The 22,431-nt window shown below is 50.4% G+C and overlaps 1 long non-coding RNA gene across 1 annotated transcript; it reads right to left on the bottom strand.

The window, feature by feature from the left end:
* Positions 1-14,114: 14,114 nt before the first annotated feature.
* LOC149128542 (uncharacterized) lies at positions 14,115-19,238 on the bottom strand. Its single transcript, XR_016220336.1, has 2 exons — positions 18,754-19,238; positions 14,115-15,325 (listed from the first exon to the last, which is right to left on the bottom strand). It is a non-coding gene; the product is annotated as an uncharacterized LOC149128542 (long non-coding RNA).
* Positions 19,239-22,431: the final 3,193 nt, after the last annotated feature.

Here is a 22,431-nt window from a genome sequence, read left to right as displayed (position 1 = left end):
TTTAAGATATTGTCTTAACTCTTCCCCGTATCCTCCAAGATCTTGTGTTCTTATTTTAACCACACACCTCTAAACCCCACCTTGCATTCATAGACAAAGTAGTGCACTGAGGCCCAGCTCCCATTTCCTTCCTGCGCACGGATCTGGCGCTCTCCCCTCACCACTGCACTGGAATCAGAGTCTCTGAGGTGGCCTGCGCCCTCCCTCCAGGTCCAATGCAGTTTTCAGGGCGCCTCTCCCGCATCTCTGCAGCGTTGGACAGTCTCTCCTCTGTCGTCCCCTTCTCCACACGACACCACGGTGTCTTCCCTGGCCCGCCTCTCTACCTCACTCCTTCCCCTAACCAAGCCTGGCTGCGGCTCGGGTGCAACTGTGGAGTCCCAGCCTCACAGCCTCTCCCTTGAGGTGTGATGTCCTGGACCTCTCGCACTCTAGCCCTGACTTCTCCCCGTGGCTCGGGTTGAGCATCTTCCACTGCCTGTGGACATTTCTACTCGGATGCCTCACTGTCATCCAGCACCCATTTCTGTGCAATATGAGCTGTATGCACTGAAAACCTGATAAACTATACACTGCCCGCCTCTCCTTGGGTTCCAGGCCTCCCCTCCGCCCGGTTTTTATCAGTATGTCGCGTGAACTTGTTCATCCCACCAAATGAGTCACGTGCAGTCCCGTGGTGGGAACACGCATTTCTCCATACGCAAACACAGTGACTTGTGTGGGTAACAGCAGGGATAGGTGCTGAGGCTTGTGTCCTTAGGTGATGCCATCATTGCCTAGGCATCAGGGTGGGCTTGCCCACCGGGTGTTATAGCTCACTCGGGGTGCTCTCTTGATTCAACCAAGAGACTCATGAAACAAAAGAGAACATGAAACTGTGGCTGGTATAACATGGCATAGTTTTCTACAGGAAAGCTTCTTTTTAAGGTAGAAAGAATACTCTCTAAAATAATTATATTAGTATAGTAAATACATTGTCTAGTAACCTAGTTGCTTATTACCATTTTCAAGTCCTGCATATTGTTCACAACTGTATGGACTATGATTTTTTATAAATGCTTTTTTTTCTTGTGCATGTATATTTCTTTTGACTATATATTATAGTTTTGTCTTTACTTTTTCTATTACATCTTGGAATCTTTTTCCTTTTTCTTTTTAAAGATTTATTCATTTGTAAGGCAGAGTTACAATGAAAGAGAGGAGACAGAAACAGAGAGAGAGAGGGGAAAATCTTCATCTACTGCTTCACTCCCTAAAAGGCCACAGTGGCCAGACTGGGGCCAAACCAAAGCTAAGAGCTGGGAGCTTCTTCTGGGTCTCCCACATGAGTGCAGGGGCCCAGGCACTTGAGCCATCCTCTGTTGTTTTCCCAGGCACATTAGCAAGGAACGGGATTGAAAGTGGAGCATCTAGGACTCAAACTGGCGCTCACAGGAGACACTGGCTTCACAGGCAGCGGTTTTACCCATTACTCCACCACACTGGCAGCCGGGCTCGCCTTTTATACAGTTGGCAGCCAGGGAAGCTTATTTGCACCAGCATCAGCACCAACACGCAAGCAGTGTACTGTGCTTTCATGTTTCAACGGCTGCAACACCACTAGGGGATAGGGATTTTTCAGCTCCATTACAGTCTTAGGGGATCACCATTGTATAAGTAGTCTGTTGTTGGCCAAAACACCACGATGCAGTGTATGACTGTGAGATGCTGCTTGCGGTATCAGGGCCTGCAGTCTGTCACAGCAACCTGGCACCGCCCAGTCACAGATCACCGTTTAGTGCCTCCTCTGCACCCGGCACTGTGCTGAAGCTTCCTGAGATACAAGGATGACCGCTGCCCGGGACCGGGCGTCAAGATGATGATGGCGTGGACTACCTCAAAAACAGCAGAGCGTCAAGTCAGACTCACCCGCTCCCCCAACAGTCGGCTGCTGTTTTAGTCATGATTCTAACCAATCCCGCCCCCCACCCAATCCCTCTTCACCTTCTACACCCTTGCCTCCAAATCAATCCCCTATCCTGTGGGTTCCTCTTCCTTAGCATCCCCTTCACCCATTGCTTCCAGCTGTTTACTTCAACACGTACACTTAGGTCCCAGTGAATTTATGACTGGGTCTGTTTAATGACCAGGTCTCTTTTCCTGTGCAAGTCTTTCTGCCACCTCTTCCTCTTCCAACAGACCTCTCAGACCATCCAAATTAATCTTCCTAATGCACCAGTTTCGGGAACTCATTCCCTTTGACAGAACTGGCATTACCTCTAGAACCTTTCACAAAATCATAGAATGCTTAAATTTTAGTTTATTTATTTGAGAGAGAGAGAGAGATCCCATCTACTGCTTCCCTCCCCAAATGCAAATGCCCACATTTGTTGACTGGGCATTTTCAAACTGGAAGCCAGGGATTCAGTCCAGCTCTCCCATGTGCATGGCAGGGACCCAGGGACTTGAGCCATCACCTACTGCCTCCCAGGGTCTGCATTAGCTGGAAGCCGGAATCAGGATTGGGGCTGGGCACCCCAGGTGTCTTTTTGTTTTTTAATGTATTCCAATGGCCAACAGTATTTAGGGCTTACTTTTGTTATTTATATATATATATATATATATACATATATAATTATACACATAATTATATATATATGTATTATTTATTTATTTATTTGACTGGCAGAGTTACAATGAGAGGCATAGAAAGAGAGAGAGGTCTTCCATCTGCTGGTTCACTCCCCAAATGGCCGGAACATCCAGAACTGGGCCAATCCAAAGCAGGAACCAGAAGCTTCTTCCAGGTTTCCCACCTGGGTACAGAAGCCCAAAAGCTTGAGTCATCTTCTATTTTCCCAGGCCATAGCAGGGAACTGGATCAGAAGAGGAGCAGCCGGGACTGGAACCGGTACCCATATGAGATGCTGGCCACAGTGCCAGCCCTCCAAGTGTCTTGACTAGAATATTAACCACTAAGCTAAATGCCTGCCCCAAAGCTATGGCATCTTAAAGTTGGGAATATCCACATGGGTCTTCGAGTCAAAACCCCTCCTCAGGCCATGCTCCCCTCTACAACACAGAGTGAGAAGCTAACTGCAGCCAAGCAATCCATCCTTCTCACACTGACTTGAGTCTCTCCTTCGCATTTCTCCTTGTGGTTCACGTCATCCATTTCCACTTCCTTACATTCTGCCAGGTTCCTAATAATCCAGAGACTCTCCTGGTCAGCATCAAACTCAACTGCACCCAGCCCCCCTGCTCCAGACCAGCTCTTTCCCTCTCTGTCCCCATCTACTGGGCAAAGAAAGGAGAAGGGCAGGAGGCTGCCAGTGAGGCTTTACGAGCAAGCGAAAGTGCACCTGTTTGTGTTCAGTCTTTCAGAGGATGTGGTGTGTGTGTGTGTGTGTGTGTGTGTGTTGTGTGTGTATTCTGAGGCAGCTCTGTTCGGCTAGGTTGTTTTCTGGGCTCACTTGGTGTTACTGCAGTACAAAATCATGCAAGAATAAAAGTGAAATTTATGTTGTGCTTACACTGCTCACTTATACATCCATCACCTTGGAATAAATCTGTGTTTAATCATGGAGAACTCTCCCCATCATTTACTATTGCACACCCACATGTGTGCACACCCCCGCCACGAAGCACGTGAAGAGCAAAGCTGAAAACCAGACCTGTAGATTGACAGTGACATAAGGAGAGGCTGAGGTGGGTGCTCACGGCGCTGTCTGCTACACCTGCATCTGCAAGGTTCTAGGCCAATGGGGGCTTCACTGGGGCCACTTGCCCCAGCCCCATGGGACATTCCGCAACCGTAAGCAGTGCTATTGGCATCTCATTGACGAGGCATATTGCTATACATCCTCCGGTGTTCCGGACACTCCCAGAACACAGCATTATCCTGCCCAGACCAGCGTGGGCTGAGACACCACTCTGTACGCGCGTACTCCACTCTTTGCATTTTCTCCGCCTGGCCTGCACGGCTTTGAAATGCTGTTCTTGGGTGGGGCCAGCCAGAGTGCTGGGAGGCTGCCAGAAAGACCGCCTGCCCCCAGGGGATCTGGAGGCTTGTGGTGTGACCTCCCATCTGCGCCCTGACCTTCAGGCCCCAGGCAAGCCGATGGAGATAATTAGGTCAAGGAAGCAGGCACTTGGCTGGCTACCAGCTGCTGTGCCTGGGCTGCTTCTCCCCGGGGGTGGGGGCAGAGGCAGGAAGACAAAGTGCAGGGCTGGGAGCTGGGGTGGGCGGGGTGGCCTTGGGGGCAGCCCGGGCACGAGGAGCTTGCCTCACTCAGACAAGTCGGGGCCGCTCGCGCTGCCTGAGAGCGCCTGCCTTCCGTCAGCAAGCCAGGAGAACACTGCTCCTTAGAGTTGACAATGCCTTCTGCATTCATTATCTCATTTATCTCTCACCGCTACCCTGTGCCCCTTGTCCCAGGAAGGCTGTGTGTAGAGCTGAGGACCGGGGAGACTCCAGTTCACATGGAGCACCCCTTAGTAGATGCAAAGGGAGAGACAGGGAAAGAAAGAGGGAGAGAGAGAGAGAGAGAGAGAGAGAGAGAGAGAGAAGAGAGGAAGAAAACAAACAGAAAGCCTTGCAGCATGATGGATGCTCCACAAATCCATGGCAATCCATTCTTTGTCTTCGAGAAGTTGAGATCCACATAGGAAAAATGAAGGCAAAGAATCTCGATTAGGGCTCCAGAGTCCTGGTCTTCTGCTACCTGACTCGGCTGCCTGGCCTTGCCGGATTGGGCTCCCCTAAGACGGGGACTCGGAATCTATCATCTCTGGGGCTCCTGCCATCTCTTGAGTCCCTTTGCAACTCTGGGCTGCTCGGCTCCAAGCGCAGCCTCTGGCCTTGGCCTGTAGCAGCAGGGTCGGGGAGGCAGGGGGGGTCACGGTGACACAGGTGTTTGTAAACAGGCACCTGTGACTGTCCAAAGCACCGCTGTGGGCTCGACCTTTCGCTCCTGAACCCGCCTGTTGGAGGAAGACAGGGCAGGGAAAACGAGCCGCTCCCTTTCTGGGAAGAGACAGCATGGCAGACAGAGCGCTGGGCTAGGAGGCCAGAGCCGGCAGCGCTGTGGCCTGGTGGCTCTTTCCCTAGCTCTGGGTTCCTTCCCGCTTGTGACGCTCCCAGGCTGCAGTTTGCAGTTAGAACCCCCATAGTTGGTCTCCATGTGGCACCCAGAGTCAACCAACCACAGATCAAAAATATCCTTTTAAAAACTGCACCTGTACTGAACACATACAGGCTTTCCTTCTTGTCCTTCTTCCCAGGCAATGCAGTATAGAAACGATTTACATAGCATTTACATTGTACTAGATACATACAGAATCTAGACACGATTTAAAATATACAGGAGGGTTGCTTAGATTATATGTGACTACAGCACCATTTTATAGACGTGACTGGAACGTTCTTGGATTTGGGTAACAGCAGGGGTCCCAGTTCTAAGTTCCTATCTTTCTGAGAGATTTGGAATTTAGTCTTAGTCATTAATAGGATGCTCCACCTTAGAGCTGTGCAAAGGTCCTGGGGTCTTGGGCAGTGCCAAAGCATTTTGAAGTCTTATTTGTTCAATGGTTATTTCTTCAACATCTTTTTGACCCAAATAATGTTCACAGCCCAGAACACAGGAACTAAAGAGATGGAGAGGGGCCAGCGCTGTGGCACAGTGGGTTAATGCCCTGGCCTGAAGCGCCAGCATCCCATATGGGCGCCGGTTCAAGTCCCAGCTGCTCCTCTTCCGATCCAGCTCTCTGCTATGGCCTGGGATAGCAGCAGAAGATGGCCCAAGTCCTTGGGCCCCTGCACCCGTGTGGGAGGCCCAGAAGCTCCTGGCTCCTGGCTTCGGATCAGCACAACTCCGGCCGTTGCGGCCACCTGGGGAGTGAACCAGCAGATGGAAGACTTCTCTTTCTGTCTCTAGCTCTCTCTGTAACTCTCTCTCAAATAAATAAAATAAATATTGTAAAAAAGAGAGAGAGAGAGAGAGAGAGGTGGAGAGACCACTTCCCATCTTCCAGGTCTCTGATCAAATGTCAGCTCCTCAGAGCGCCTTTCCTAACCACTCTGGCTAAAGCATTCTCTGCGCTCCCTCCTCTACCGCTCACTCTGCATCCTACCATTCTGGGGTGTCTCCCCCAGACAGCCTCCCTCGGTGTCCTTCCATACCCTTGGGAACATCCCTGGTCTCTCCCCGGATTCCTCACTTGCCTGCAGGGCAGCTGTGCCCCCATCACTGGCGACTTTGGAGAAGTTGCTGGGACCACCTGGCTCGGCCCCTCCCTGTGTCCAGGGAGCTGCTTCAGGCAGAGGGCATGAGAGCTGGTCAGCTTGGACCCGAAGTCGGCTGGCCCCGTCGGGGAGCAGTGGCTGTCCGTCACTGCCTGGGACGGGATGGGTAAATCCAGCTAATTCCAGGGCTCAGCACCACAAAGCCCACTGCTGCCGTCCTCCTGAGTCACATCCGCAGTCCAGCCTTTGATTAGCCTTAACTGTGCATCTGGTCTCCACGGTCTGACTCATGTGTCTGTCTCCCCTGGGGGCCAGGGCAGGTATGTCATTCACTGGGCTTCACAAAGCGACAGGTACTTCTTCCTGGAATCATCACACTGTATTTACTGCCTGGTCCGTCTCCTCGCACGTCTATTGCCTGCCCCTGCAAACATACCCCTTCCCTCCCTCCCATCCTCCACAGAAGGTACCCTCCTTGCGAACAGATTGTCTCTCTTCTGTTTATGGATTTTGGGCCTCAAGCAGTATCTGGGTCAAACACGCAACCAGACACATCTATTGAATGAAGAAACGATTTCTAGCTGCCCTGGCACTGCCCCAGACCCCAGGACCTTTGCACAACTCTAGGGCAGAACATCCTATTAATGACTAAGATTAGATTTCCAGCTTGCTCAGAAGGCTAGAACTCAGAACTGCATTCCAGGTGATTTAAGGAAATTATTTGCATATGTCTTCTAAACCTAAGTTGTGGTTGAGACCCACATCTGTGAAATACAATGTCCCTAGGGTAAGGATTACATTATTTCCTGAGGATTCCACAACCAGCCAGCAGCAGAGCCCTGGGCCACTGCTGCTCGGCTCTCTGCTTTGTTCCTCTCTGGTAGAGGCAGGTGGGTTCCTGCCACCCCGCCACAGTGAGCAGCGAATGCGACTTTCCCCAGTCCCCCCTCCCGTAGTCTATCAGTCCCCCCACTGCTGAGGCCCTTCGGGTGCAGGCAGGCCCTGGGGCCCTCGCCTCTGCAGGCTCCCAGCCTCCTGGACCCTGGGTGGAAGCAGGCACCAGTAAAGGCTCCTAGGGGCTCCACCTGTCATGGGGGCGAGGTCTTCTTTTGCTGTGCGTCGCTCTCTACTGGATTTGGGTCCCTTTGTGTTCACCAAGCGCCCAGGCAGTGCTATGCGCCACCCCTGCTTTAGGAGTCTGGGGCTGGAGCTTGGCTCTGGATCCTTGCCCACTTGGCCAAGCTTCCAGCATCTCACAAGGGCCTTACTGGTCTTCAAGGACTGCACGGGTCCCAGCAGCTGAGCCCCCACAGGAGGACCTATGGCAATGCAAAGGGAACGTGCTGGAAGCACAGCGCTGGCTCCTGATCAATGTTTGGGCTCTCCGCTGGCTGCGAGGTCCCGCTGTGGATGTCAGGCCTGGCCTGGCCCCAGCCTTGCCTTTGTCCACCCGGCCCACCCAGTCAACCCTCTGCCTTCCCCCTGAGCATCCCCACCTGCCTCTCAGCGCCTGCACCAGTCTCAGCTCAGCCCTCCGGGGAGTCCTTCCCAGGAAGCCAGACCTCAGACTGCAGGCCCCCCCACCGCCCCCGCCCACTGAGCGCTCCAGTCACCTGCCTCAACTTCTCTCTCCTCCCCCAGGCCCTTCCTGTAAATTTCACATTTGAAACAAATATTGATTTCCTTACTAATACTAATGCCCCTCACCAGGGTTGTAAGACATACTACACACACACACACACACACGCACACACACACACTCATGGCTCCGGAAAACAAAATGCGTGCACCTGCCGCCACTTCTGGGAATGAATGAAGCAAAAACTGGGAGAGCACAGCGGGAAAAAAAAACCTCTGCAGCTTCTGAGGAAGGCGCCATGGCTGCTGTGGTTCTGAGTTTCTGCTCTACTCCTCTCTCAGCGCGGTGTGCAGTGTTAACTGGGAGGGGAGACCCAGGAGGGCTGTTTCCCCCATATTTTTTTTTAAAGAGAGTGTTCTAACTTCTCCATCTCTTTCCCCGAAATGAGAGGAAAGAGCGGGTCTGTTGACAGCCTGGGGCCGCAGGACTCCTGAGCGCACCTCCTGCCCAATCACTCTCCCCAACTCCCTTTTCCCTTGGCTAATAAGTACTCCTGAGAAGGTTTGTGCACTTTGCTTATTGTATTTGGCTCCGAAATACATTCTCTTTATCACCCCCAACCTCAGGCAAATGCTTTCTGATATCCATTTGTATGCCTGAACACATGGAGCGATTGGGTTTAATGTCATTTTCTGGGGAACTGCAGGAAGGTCACTGGGCACGGGGAGAACGTGGCTCCTCTGGGGGCCCAGACGCCCCAGGACTGGCCAGCTTCTGTCCCAGCCATGGCGACAGCCCCTGGAAACCCCCGCCACCACCTCCCCTACTTCCTTGCTCCCCTCTGGAGGCAATTCCTGCATCTACCAAAGGCCATGCTCACGTTCACGAGAATTTGCATACAGCAGGGCAATTTATTGAGACTTTAATGGAGCAGAATAACCGACTCAGAAATTACCTGTGTCTTGTTTTTCTCTGCAGTAGGCTCAACACAAAGGCACGAAAGGTATTTCCTTCCCCCCACCTCCACCCCCCATCCCTTCCCCTGGCTTTTGTGTCCTTGAGGTCTAAGTTTCTTGACTGGGTTAATAACATTTACCTCTGTTTCACAGCACAAAGGAGAAGTTGCCAGGTGCCATTATTTTTGCTAAAACTCAGGAGCAATCAAGCGAGGACAATCAAGGGATTTGTCATAGAGGGGAGGAGCTTGGTGGCTTTGTAGGACAGGGATTGAAAAGGAGAGGGCTGGTGGAGGAGGAGGAGGGCCTGCCTCTGGCCCAGGAGAGACTAGATGCTCCCAAAGGGGAGGGAGGAGAAGCCACAAGCCTCCAGCCTGCAGAGAGGCACCCACCCAAGTCCTGGAGAGTGGGAGGCCTGGGAGCAGGGTGTCCCAGGAGGCTCCAGGAAGCTGCATGGGTGCCCAGGAGGACTGAGCACCCTGGGCCACAGCCTGGGGGACCTCGAGAAAGGCCTCCTGGCATGCTGAGCTTGCCCAGGGGAGCCTGGACGAGGACTATGATCAATGACCCCCACAGACCAAAAGAGCAGACTGAGAATGCCTCGCCTGCCCCTCCAGAGACCTGGGAAGCCCAGGTGTGGACCAAGTGTGAGGATATTCTGAACACAGGTGGACGGACCCTGGCCTTCTTGGGGGTCTCCAACCAGCTCAGGTTCACCAGAGACAAAGAAATGGTCTGGGTCTGTTTCTATCACATGGGGGTGAGGGGCTGTTTGCCTTCAGGAACCAGGCAGGAGGGGCTGCTGTCTGCAGGGAGAGGCCAAATGGGCTTTTAACAGCTCCTGCAGGCTCCCAGGGGCTGCTTAAAGGATGCCTGCAGCGGGAGCCACCAGGCACTTAACAGGGCCCCTTATTAGTCTGATGGGCCTCATCCAATTACTGGACCTCCCTGTGCTTCCTCCCTGGCCCTCGGTGCTCTGTTGTGCTTTCTGCTCCGGGTCCCTTGCGCGTTGGCTCCCATTTGTGTCCATGAGCCTATTAGCACCCAATTAGGTCTTGGTGTTTTCTGTTAGTCCCCGGCTTCACCCTACTTGCCTTCAGGCTTGGGTATATGCTTTTGGTCCCCACTCTGTTACATTCCAGCTGCTCTTGTTTTTAGCCTTTTGGAGCCACGCTTCAGGCTGGAACCAGTGGCTACACCCAGGGTTCCTTCCGTTCTAAGGCTTTTGGGCTCTGACACCCAACTGCGCACACTCTTCCCATTCCCACCACAGAGATTTTATTGGCCTTGGTCACTCTCACCGATTCCTATAGAGCTTCGACCCCTGCCCGTAAGTCTTCTTCCCACCCTGATCTCTGTCGTCATCCCAAATGGCTTCAGTCCTCAAGTGGATGACTCATCTAATAACTTCAACTTGCAGTTTCTTGATTTCCTTTGCTTTAACAAATTTAACCTCCATTCCATTTAAGTGACCCACTTCCATGGCAACACCCGAGAGCTTGTCACCACCCCCAGCTGTCCCTCTGCCAAACCCTTCCGTTCAGAACCCACTCTCCAAACCCAACTTCTGATTCGTCCAGCTGGGGCTCCCTGGGGACTGCTCACCCCCTCCTCTTAAATTCTTCCCATCTTCCCTCCACCAGCCCTCCTGCTCCTTCCTTTGCCTCTACATCTAGCCACATGGCTATTTCTCTAACAGCGCAAAAATACAGCATTATTTGCACTGGGCCCTGTGGAAGGCCTCATGTGTGTATTAATGTTTTTCATATTTTTTATCAGCTTACAGATGAAGTCACTGAAGTCAGTCCCACCTAATTTTTCAGGGCCCAGTGCAGAATTCAATGTCCCTGGGCTAAAAATTAGGGTAGGGGAGAACCCTCAAAAGCACTCATATAGGGGCTAGAACTGTGGCTCAGTGGGTTAAGCCACTGCCTGAAATGCTAGTATCCTGTATGGGTGCTGGTTCAAGTGCCAGTTGCTCCACTTCTGATCCGGCTCTCTGCCAATGCACCTGGCAAAGCAACAGAATATGGCCCAATTGGTTAGGTACCTGCCACCTACATGGGAGACCGTGATGGAGTTTCAGGTTCTTGGCTTCAGCCTGGTTCAGCACAGGGCCACTGTGGTTATTTGGGGAGTGAGCCAGCAGATGGAAGATCTCTCTCTGTGCGTCTGATGCTATCTTTCCCTCTCTCTCTCTCTAACTCTGCCTTTTATTTTATAAATAAGTAAATAAATCTTTACAAAGACGAGAAAGTATTTATATGCTATTTTCTTTAAAAATATTTTTTTTGGAGACCAGCACTGTGACACAGTGGGTAAAGCTGTTGCCTGCAATGCCCAGCTGCTCCACTTCCAATCCAATTCCTTGTCTGGGAAAGCAGTTGAAGATGGCCCAAGTGTTTGGGCCACTGAACCCATGTGGGAGAACTAGAAGAAGCTGCAGGCTCCTGGCTTTGGTCTGGCCCAGTCCTGGCCTTTGTAGCCATTTGGGGAGTGAACCAGCAGATGGAAGACTTCTCTCTGTGTCTCTCCCTCTCTCTCTGTAATTCTGCCTTTCAAATAAATAAATCTTTTAAAATTTTTAAAGACTTACAAAACATAAGAAAGATTATTGTCATTCTGAATAAAGGCAACATTTTCAATATTAGCATGCATTTTACTCTTCATTTTTATATCATACAATGCCAGCTTTAAAGACAACTACAAAGCATACATGTACGCACACATCGAGTCACCAGGATTCCATAGCTGTGTACATATTTGTCTTCTGTTCTTTGCCAGAACAGTGGGAACATTGCACAAAACTGCTTTTATTTCCCTCCTTGACACACACATCCTCTGCACCCCTCTTACCTTCAGCTTACTGAAACTCCGCGTGGAAAGGGATAATTTTCAGCATACACGGTTGGCTAATGCAGGAAAGGAATGTGAGAAAGACTATGATAGGGTTCCCTGGCAGTTTCTGTTTCTTTTTTTTTTTTTAACTTTTATTTAATGAATATAAATTTCCAAAGTACAGCTTTTGGATTACAATGGCTTCCCCCCCATAACGTTCCTCCCACCTGCAACCCTCCCCTCTCCCACTCCCTCTCTCCTTCCATTCACATCAAGATTCATTTTCGATTCTCTTTATATACAGAAGATCAGTTTCTGTTTCTTAAAATGCCACTGCCTTCTCTCTGCGTGAGAAGCGAAAGTGCTGGCTGACGCAGAAGCCCGGCCTGACGGGGTTGTCGGTGTCCCGCCTGCTCCGCTGTAGACGTGTTGATAGGAAGCCTGGGCGCAGAATTCCGTGGCCCCGCCATGCATGAGGGACCAGAAGACTCAGAGTGAGGACAAACAATGCGTGGTGTGAAGCTGCAGAGCGGACCCGACCGCAGTCTCCGGATGAGGCCTGCGCACCTGCGCCTACTTCCTCTGCTCGCCTGCACCCGGTGGCTCTCTGAGACTGAGCACAGCACGGGTCCTAAGATCGGCAAACGTTTCCAAACAGTGGGGGCTGAGCTTTTAGCCCAGGGCAGGCCCCTTCGGAGAGCCAGCTGCTGGAGGACCTGGGCAGCACTTTGGCCTGGCTTGTGGCAATTCTTCTCAACAGGCCGTTCTCATGGAAGGGAGGAACACCTGAAGCTGGGACGACAAATCCGAGGCTCCTGGAGGGCGGAGGTGAGCAGCTGCACCCAGCTCCTGCCTCATAGGAGCAGCCGGGGCCACCCCTCTTCTAGGACAAACGTCTCCATTAACCTGGGGCTGACCCTTCCTCCCACGCTCTTGCCTCGGATCTTACCCAAGTAACTCTCCCCTCCTTTCCTCTTCTCTTCAATTCTTCCCTAGTAGCAGCTCCTTTAACAGAACTTCAAAACACGTTCAAGCCTCCTCCTATTAAAAACATCCTGTGATCCAACTCTGCTCCCCCACAAAGCTCCCACCTTCTTGTCTTCCTACCCACCGAGATCCTTCAAGGAGTAGCCTCCCCTTGCATGCACTGCTCAGCCCAGAGCCCCTAAACTTCTGCCTCCTAAACTCACCTAAAACTTCCCCCACTAGGGGCTCTCCAACGTGACCATTTTTATGCCTACTGACACCAGTCAACCCTTAGCCTCCTGGGCCTCTGTGTTATCCCCAACACAGCTGATGGCTTCTTTCTTTAAGAAACCCTCCCCTTAGGGGTTGGCATTGTGGCGTAGCAGGTTAAGCTACTATCTGTGATGCAGGCATCGCATGTGGGCACTGGTTTGTGTCCTAGCTGCTCCACTTCCAATCCGGCTAATGGCCTGAAAGGGCAGGTGGCCCAAATGCTTGGGCCTCCACCATCCATGAGGGACACCTGGAAGAAGCTCCTGGCTCCTGGCTTCAGCCTGGCCCAGCTGGCCACTAGGGCCATTTAGAGAGTGAAGCAGGGTATGGAAGATCTCTCTGTATGTATCACTCCCTCTCTGTCTGCAACTGCCTTTCAAACAAATAAATACAACTTTAAGAAGTACTTCCCTTTGGTCTTGGATCCAGAATGCTACGTGCGCTTGTTCTCACTTTTTCTCCCACCATGCCTTCTCAGGTTCCTCAACTGAGTCCCCGTCACCAACTCCACAAAGCTCGCTACTATCTGGTTCTCTGCTTTCTGTCTGTTAGGGACTGAATCATAGCAGCACCCCAAAGTCATGCAGATGTTTAAAGCCTAAAGTCTTCTGTGAATGGTGTATGGGTGATGATCTAAGGTGAAGGCTTGACTCCACCACGGCAGCATCAGGAAGGCGGGCCTGGTGGGGAGCCCTCGGGTCGTGGAGGGCTTGCCCGAGAGGGTCGTCTACTGAGCTGAGTGTGCTCTCTGGCTCTCCCTGCTTCCCATGTGTGATCATCCCTCCCATGTGTTCTGCTGCCATCTTCAGATGCCCGGCCAGTGGGGCTGCCAGATCTTGGGCTGTGAACTTCCAAAACCATGAACTATAATAAACTTTCTTCCTTCCTCCCTGTACTTTAGTCACAGTAACAAAAAGCTGACTACTACCATGATGTCTCTACCTGATCTCCCTGGTTGATTTCATCCACTCTCACCGATACGCCAATGACTCCTGTTGTGCCATATTCAGATGTCACCTCCACCCTTTCATTCTGGGAAAGGAATCCTGATCATCAATATTTCAGATTTTTTAATGACCTTCTAAATAACACAAGTAGTGCCTGATTTCTGGAGAAACTTGAGAACTGCAAGTGAAAGAAATCCAAAAGGCAGAAGTCTGAAATCCTAACTTCTAGAGATAATCACTGCTACTAATTTGATGTATATCTAACTTTATGGACTTTTTTGGTGTATACATATTGAATATTTGGTACAACAATTTATCTTTTTTCTCTAAAATTTTGGCCATACATTACATACTGCTTGGCAATTCGTTTTTGTTGTAGTCTTTCCAAATCACTAAATATAGTTCTACAACATAATTTTATGACTACACAGCATTCCATGAAAAGATTGTATCAAATTTCTTCTAAATTCTAATTTTAGAAGAAACACTAGGCTTGTTTTGGTGTTTTCTCCTATCATAAACAATACAACAACAAACATCCTTGGGCCTAAATTTATGAGTTGCTCCTAAATATTGTCAAATTACCCTCAAAAAAGATTGTACCAATGTACATACATTCCTACCAACAGTGGACAGGAGTACCAGCATAACATTCATCATCCATAATTTTTTCATAGCACTGTGAATAAATTTTGCCTATTTTTCCTCATTATTTCATAGCATTTATGATTTTTTGTTTATTTTCCTTGTAATTCTTCCTTTGAAAATTTCATTTTCCTTTCTTTGCCCCTCTTATGGAGATGTTCTTTAACTTATCAATTCCTATTTCTTATATTACTAAACACCTATAACTAGATTTCCCCAGAGCAAGTCAAGACCAAAATTTCCAAAACCAAACTGAGTATCTCCCTCATAAAAACCCATTACTTTCCTACTCCCTTAGTTAATGGCATCACCATCTCCTAAGTTAGCCAAGATGAAAGCTAGTGAAATAAGCACACCTCCTCCCCACCCTTCTCTTCTAGTCCTGTCCCAAAGTCTTGTCCATTGACAGGCCTGCCACCTGTGTCTTCCCTTTGTTCTCTCTGCCTCCACTTTAGCTTAGCAGTGGCTGCAACATTACGTCTTGATTTCCTTGACTCTTGTTAGAACCATTGCCGAAAGCTCCTATCAGTAGCCAGCTCCCTCCCCTCTAGTTCATCCTCTGTATTGACATATGGGTAATTTTTCTATAGATCAAATCTGGTAATTTTGCCAACCCCCTCCTTAAAAACCCTTCAGTGTGCTCTTAGTCACTATCATTCTTAGTGCAACGTGCTCATCCCCTAGATTGGCGTATGAGACCCCATACAATCGAGTTCTAACTTACTTTCCACATTCATACATCATTCCAGCCTGTGTACTCACCGCCACTCCAGCTGAACACTGCTCCTCTAAAATGCCATGCTCCTGTACAACTTCATGTCCAACTTCTTCTTTCTTTTTCTTGGAGTTGCCTGATCACCTTTCAAAATTTACAGCACATCTTGCCCCCTGGAAATACCTAAGAAATAAGTTAAACATACAAACTTTGCATCTTTAGGTAGCTGGGAACTTATAAAAAGTTGATCCTTGGGGCTGGCGCTGAGGCATAGCAGGTGAAGCCACCGCCTGAAGTGCCGGCATCCCATGTGGGCGCCTGTTTGAGTCCCAGCTGCTCCACTTCCAATCCAGGTCTCTGCTATGGCCTGGGAGAGCAGTAGAGGATGGCCCAAGTCCTTGGGCCCCTGCACTTGCATGAGAGGCCTGGAAGAAGCTCCTGGCTCCTGACTTTGGATGGGTGCAGTTCCAGCCATTGCGGCCAATTGGGGAGTGAACCAGTGGATGACGGAAGACTTCTCTCTGACTCTCCTTATCTCTCTGTGTAACTCTGACTTTCAAATAAATAAATAAATAATATTTTTTTAGAAGTTGACTCTTATAGTTAGGAAGCCTGATTCAAAAAACAGCTGAAGGAATCCTCCCCGGTACAGCATAGGGCCTGTGAGACAGACTGCCTGGGTTCAAGGCGCAGCTTTCCATTTGCTGGTGCTGTGATCCAGGGCAAGTTACTTAACCCTTTGGTGTCTCAGTTTCCTTATCTTTAAAATGGTGATCATAAGTGTGACTCTTTAAAGGTTCTCACGAATCAATGCATGTTACATACTTAGAAGAATGCATGCTATGAATAAGAGTTATTTGAATGGATGATACATTGGGGATAATTAATGCTGGTGCTATCTGACTGTATATGTAAGGAGTTAAGTGGGTGAAATGGTATAATATATGTACATACTCTGGAAAATTTAAAAACCACGGACTTCCATAAAAATCATGGAATTGTCCAGTAGTACTATCACTCTTTCAATTTTAAGCCAGTCTCTATACTTCCCTGAAAGCATATGTCATCCTCTAACTCACAAGATTGCTAGAAGGATTGAAGGAGACTTTCACAATAATTATATACACTCCATCTCATTCTAAAGTGGTTTTGAGTAAATCCAACCCCAAACGCATACAGAAGCAAGATGAGGTAGTAGTATGAGCACTGAAGATTAGACATCGTTGGATGTGAATCCAGGTTCTCCCACAGATCAATACAATGAGTTCTCCAAGGCCCAACATCATTTGTGAAGTACTGGGCACTCAGAAATGATCATTTGTGCTACCTGGTTGACAGAAGACCTCATCAAAGCATACCTGGCAGGACGAAAGGGCAGACATTCAGAGGAAGAAATTAAAAGTTCGTTATACGAATTCATCCAGGAGAAGTGGAGGACAATAGGCATATTTTTTGGGTACTCAGTGCCTCTGCCTAGACTCAGGCAGCAGCCGACTGAATCTCAAGGCAAAAGTCGTTTCCAATACTGCTAGTTAGCCCTTACTTGATTCAGCTTTCCATCAGAGTTAATTATTTCTATGTCTCTCTCTTGCGTTAAATTCTTTTCTTCCTTGAAGCCAGTGACCTCATCTTTATAAACCCAATGTCTGCATAGTACTTGGCATTGAGAATCAGGTGTGAATCCTGGTAAATGCACACAAGAACAAATAACCATCTCCCTGCTGAACTCTTAGATGCATGTTAAGGCCCAGTTCAAACATCATCTTTTCTCTGCCACGAGCTGAATTGAGAAAAGAGGCATGCCGATTTCTTCATGAGAGAAGTAACGAGGGACCCGAATGGAGAATCCCAATCCCAGAGAAACTTTTGCAAAATTATGGAAATTCAGAGAAGCAACCAAAGTGGACTTTACATTTGCATCTGGATTATGGACCTGCATGCAGTTTTACACACACGTATCCTCCTGTGAACTGGAGTAGTCTGGGTCTCTGAAGGAGGCCGGGCCTGTTGTCAAAGCATCCTATGAGTTGACCGTGGCTGTAGCAGAAAGTTAATGTCCCACAGCCCAGGCAAAGGCAGAACCAGGCCACAAGGTGCACTCTGTGGAAGACTCACTCGGTGAAAAGCACTCTCCACCACCACTCCATCGCTCAGCGCTCCACCCTAACCCTGCCACAAACTCTCCACCCAGGCTCAAGTCCACCAAACGAGCTTCCGGTTCCTCAAGCTTCTGAGGAATGCTGGCTTGCCGTGTCTGCGCCCTTTTTCCGGACTACTCCCTTCTCTTTGTCTTCTGCCAACCCGGCTCCATCCAACAGCTGACCTCAGCAGAGCTGCTCAGCGCTCACAGCCAATGCTGCCTACAAAAGACCAAACCACACGGACCGAAGGTTCCCAAAGGCCCGGGCCTCCGGATAGGAAGGACTGCTTCTTTTGTCCACTGCTGCCAAGCAGGCCTCCTTGCCTGTGAGCCTCCTGACCTGAGGCAGCAGGACTCGGGCTGATCTGGACTCACACACGGGTGCAGAATACTAGGATCCTCCAGGGTTGTGGCAGTGACTGTACAGGTTGCATCCATCCAAGATGGCGTGCAGATGTAAGACCAGGCGTAGGCACAGGTGTGCGGGGAACGGCATGCCCTCAACGCTGGCCCGGTCCGTGCAGAGTGGAGTGTAAACCCACGCATCCACTTAAAAAATCTTCCTTCCCCATTCTTTGTGACTTCTCTCCCCCCGGGATTTTTTTTTTTTTTTCCTGGAACTGAGGAGTCCAGGAAATCCAGAAAACTTCTATTTCCTTCAGTGTTGTAGCAACTTGTGCTCAGATTAGCCCCGCTGGTTTTAATCAGAGACATTTGCAATTGCCGAAGCAGTCTGGTCCTTGGAACGCCAACCCCAGATCACATCTCCGCGGTCTGCCAGGCTCTGCTGAGCGAGTGCCTCGAGGCTGCGTGGGGGCAGGGAGGAGGGAGCCACACACAGTGGGCTTTTGTCCTGGACTGCGCGTTAAAGCAGATACAACGCGAAATCAAAGAGGAGATAGACGGGGGAGGGTGGGCTGCGCCCCAGTGTGAAAGAAACAGCCTGCGCTGAAGTTATCGCGTCTCCAAATACAATGTGATTTCTTCTCGGGCAGCACTGTGATAGCCTGAGCAGCGGGAAGGGCTGGGAGCCGGGCACCCTCGGCAGAGGGGAAGGCATGACGAGCCTGATAGTGTCATTCCGGGCGCCGGCTTCCCAGCCCTCACGCGGAGCGCAGACTGCACTGGTGCCTTGCCGCTGGGCTCAGACCCAACCTGCAGCCTCACCTTTCCCAAGCCTTCTCCCTGCTCCGGAATCCCAGCAGCCCTCCGCCTCTTTCGCCAGGGCTCTGAAGAACCCACAAGGCACACCTGGCCATTCCAAAATAGCCAAGGTTCCCAGAGCACAGGAAGCCCTGGGCACTCCGCTCCCGGAGGTACCACTCCCCTTAAAAGCCTTCAGACAGACCCGTCCCCACCCCTGCGCACCCCGTTCTAACACCCTCCGAGCCCCACACAACCCTGGCAGGCTCACCCCGAGGCCCTGCCCCAGCTCTCGGGCCCACTCGCGCGCTGCCGCATCGGCACTCACACACGGACGCTCTCTACCGCCTTGCCCCAGCCTTTCGATGGTGGCCCCACGACGTCTGCTGCGCGCAGGCACAAGGCCTGCGTCATTTCCGCTGTCCCGGTCGCGGGTCTGCGCAATTAAGCTATGGAAGTTGCCTTGCCCTCTCTGCTGAGTCCTGAGGGAGAAAGTACGAGATTGTCTCTGGGTTTGGAAGGGCGGACAACGAGGAGGCACTGATTTGACACTCCCTCAACCCACCCTGCGAGACCTGAGCCTTAGGAGAGGTGTTCAGCTTAGCTCTGTGACCCCTGGACCTTGACAGGAGCAAGGGGTGGCGTTCTTGTTAGGGCTGAAGGGAGTAAGAGATACCCATTTACCCCTGGACCGCTGACACTGGGGGGAATGGCTCCAACGTGGGCTGGAGGAGTGTGGGACTGAGCTGAGAGGAACCACGGATTGGCCGTGGACAGCCCACAATTTTTCTTAATTAGCCGTGGCATCTTGCCCATCATCGAAATAAATAACAGGTGTCCCCTAAGGACACCACAGGAGAGGCGCCATTTATCGCCCTTCTGAGAGGAAACTGACAACATGACGGGTGACATAGCAGAAATAATGAAGAAAAATGGTAGTGGGCAAGGAGAGGCCCCCATCAGAGGAGCCTTGCGAGCAGTCCCCAGGGGGAAGCCCCCTGCCCAGCATGCCCTCGGGGGCCACCCGGCTGTCTAGGCAGGATTTCCAGCTGCCATTGGCGGGAGGCAGGTGCCAAGCAGCAGGCTTTCGGGGTCACTGCACTCCCTCCTGCTTCAACGGGGGTCACTGGGAATGAGGGTCAGCGCCCCTGGGATGCCACCCTGGGAGTTTCATTATGTTGGATACCGCAAGTTCAGGCGACTCTCATTTGTCTGCGTGGATTCTCTCTGCCGCATGTTAGATCGTGGGCCCCGTGGCTCTGCCTCCTGGCATCCTTTTGGCCTTGCCTAACGGTTGGTTGCTAGATCCAGTGTGAAGGCACAGAGCAGGCGCTCTCCTGGGAAGGCTGATTTCCCCACCTGCGCCCAGTGTCCCATGTCCTGCTGCCTCCTCAGGGTTTCTTGCTGTTAGTAGACCCCTCTCCAACCTCTGTCTTTAGCTCTCCCTGTCTACTTCCCCAAGAACACACGTTCACCCACATCTCTTCAAAACAGAACAGTCAAACCAGCTGGGAGGGTGACTGGATTAAGGGGGCACCCAGACAGCTGGTGAAACATGTCTGGGTGTGTCCACAAGGGTCTCTCTGGAGGAGAGCAGTGTTAGAACCTGTGGACTGAGCAGAGAAGGTCTGCCCTCACCAACATGGGTGGGCAGTGGCCAATCCCTAGTTGGTCCTAATAGAACAAAGAGGCAGAGGAACAAACTGCTATCTCCTCTCTCTCTCTCTCTCTCTCTCTCTTCCTCTATTTGTTTTAGGGTTTATTTGAAAGTCAGAGTTAGAGAGAGACACACAGAGAGAGAAGATCTTCCATTCACTGGCTCACTCCCCAGATGGTCACGGTAGCCAAGGATGGACCAGGCTGAAGCCAGGAGCTCTTTCTGGGTCTCCCACATTAGTGGCAGGGGCCCAAGCACTTGGGTCATTTCTGCTGCTTTTCCCAGGCTAATAGCAGGGAGTTAGACCAGAAGTAGAGCAGCCAGACATGAGCTGGTACCCATATAGGATTGTTGGTATTGTAGGCGGCAGCTTTCCCACTAGGCCACAGTGCCAGGCCCTCACTGTCTCTTCTTGGGCTGGGACATCCTTCATCTCCTGCCCTTGGACATCGGAGCTCAGGGTACTCTGGGTTCTCAGACTTTGAGACTTACACCAGCCCCATCGTCCCTGTCACCCAGGTTCTCAGGGAGTGGGGCTGACACATGGGCCCCCCTGGGGCTCAGGCCTTCAGACACAGACTGCAATTACGCCACTGGCGTTCCTGGATCCCCAGCTTGCAGATAGCAGATCAGGGGAATGTCTCAGTCTCCCTACTCACAGGTGCCAATTCTCATAATAAATCTCCTCTTATACACATGCACGAAAGGACTTTAGAATGTTTGTGGGGAAAATGGAATTCAAGGATAAATTTATTTTGGGGCAAAAAAATTTCAAAATCCATGCATAGTTTTTCCATAATATGCACTTTCCATGAACTTTTGGAAGTAGTCTCATAGATATAGATATAGATATAGATATAGATATAGATATAGATATAGATATAGATAGATCTTCTATTGGTTCTGATTACTATGAGGGATTCAAAATGTCTCGAAATATGAAATCAAATGATATGTTATTTTGGTGCAAAAATTTTGAAAGCCATGCATACTAGGGCCTTCATGGAAAATGTATGATGTATATATAAAAAAACTACACATGGATTTCAAAATTTTTTTCACCCAAAATAAACATCTTTAATTCCATTTTTCTACGAATTTTAAAAAGAAATTTATTTATTTATTTATTGAAAGGCAGAGTGACAGAGTGAAAGGGAAAGATCCAGAAAGAGAGAGAAAGATCTTGCTGGTTCATTCCCCAAATAGCCCAGCCACAGCCTGGATCCAGGAAGTCCAACGAGTCTCCCATGTAGGTAGCAGACACTGAAGTACTTGAGTTATCACCCGTTTTTCCCAGGCACATTAGCAGGGAGATAGATCAGAAGCAGAGTAGCCAAGACTCGAATGGGCACCCTCATATGGGACATCCATGTCATAAGTGGCCACTGAACCCATTGACCGCAATGCCCACCCCTTTGCAGACTTTTTGAAGGAGCATCAGACAACCGTCTGTAGTCTACATCCCCCCCCCAAGTACCACCTGACACGTCTTCCCCTCACAGGCAGCTCTTCCAAAGCGTCCTCAGCTTCTAACCTCCACTGACCGCTCCCACCCCCCACCTAATACCTGTGTGGCTTTTGCTCCAAGACCACCAAAACAGCACTTCCCAGAGTCACCAGTGAAGTGCATTCTGGGACTGAAGCCGATGGCCACTTACCCCATCTACCTTTCCTCTTGAGGTTCTTTTCTCCCGTGGCTTCAGAGAGGCTGCTTTCCTCCGGTTCCCTTTCCGCTTCTCCAGCCGTTGCTTCTCAGACTCCAAGGCAGCTCCTTCCCTCGGCCTGAGAGCTTCCCGCATTGAGACACGGACCCCATTCTTCCTCAGCATCGCCTTCCTAGGCAGACTCCTCTATTCAGCTGTCTTGGAGGTCTGGGTGATTCCCAGGTCTGGGTCTACGTCAGGCACCTCCCTTCAGTTGCCTCATTGGTGCAGTCCTCTCCTAGACACCTCTCTGGGTCTATTCCATGAGCAACTCGCTTTGAAGACGTCCACAGCTGATTCCCTTCAAGCTCCGTTTCGTGATCGTGCTCATGCTCATGCAAGCACATGCATACTCAGACACACCTCCTTCCCAGGAACGGCACCGTAACTCACCAGTAGAAGGGGCGGTGAAGAAAGCCACACTGTTTTTATACTGTTTCATGTAGTCACCAGTCTTTTGGGCGTAATTGGCCATATCTTGCTGGCTGGGAACTTGAGGGAAGTCCAGAGTATAGGATTTATATGTCACACACATAAACACACACACACACACACACAAAGGGGGCAAAATCAAACACAGGTCTGAGGTGTTCTAAAGATCAGGGATCGAGTGCAGCTACAGGGAAGAGACAACAGCACTGATCAT

This window comes from Oryctolagus cuniculus, chromosome 1, assembly GCF_051225735.1.
Source record: "Oryctolagus cuniculus isolate XC-2025 breed Fujian yellow rabbit chromosome 1, ASM5122573v1, whole genome shotgun sequence".
In the NCBI taxonomy this organism is placed as follows: Eukaryota; Metazoa; Chordata; class Mammalia; order Lagomorpha; family Leporidae; genus Oryctolagus; species Oryctolagus cuniculus.
Note: the sequence above shows the minus strand (reverse complement) of the source record. Positions and strands in the feature narration are given on the sequence as shown.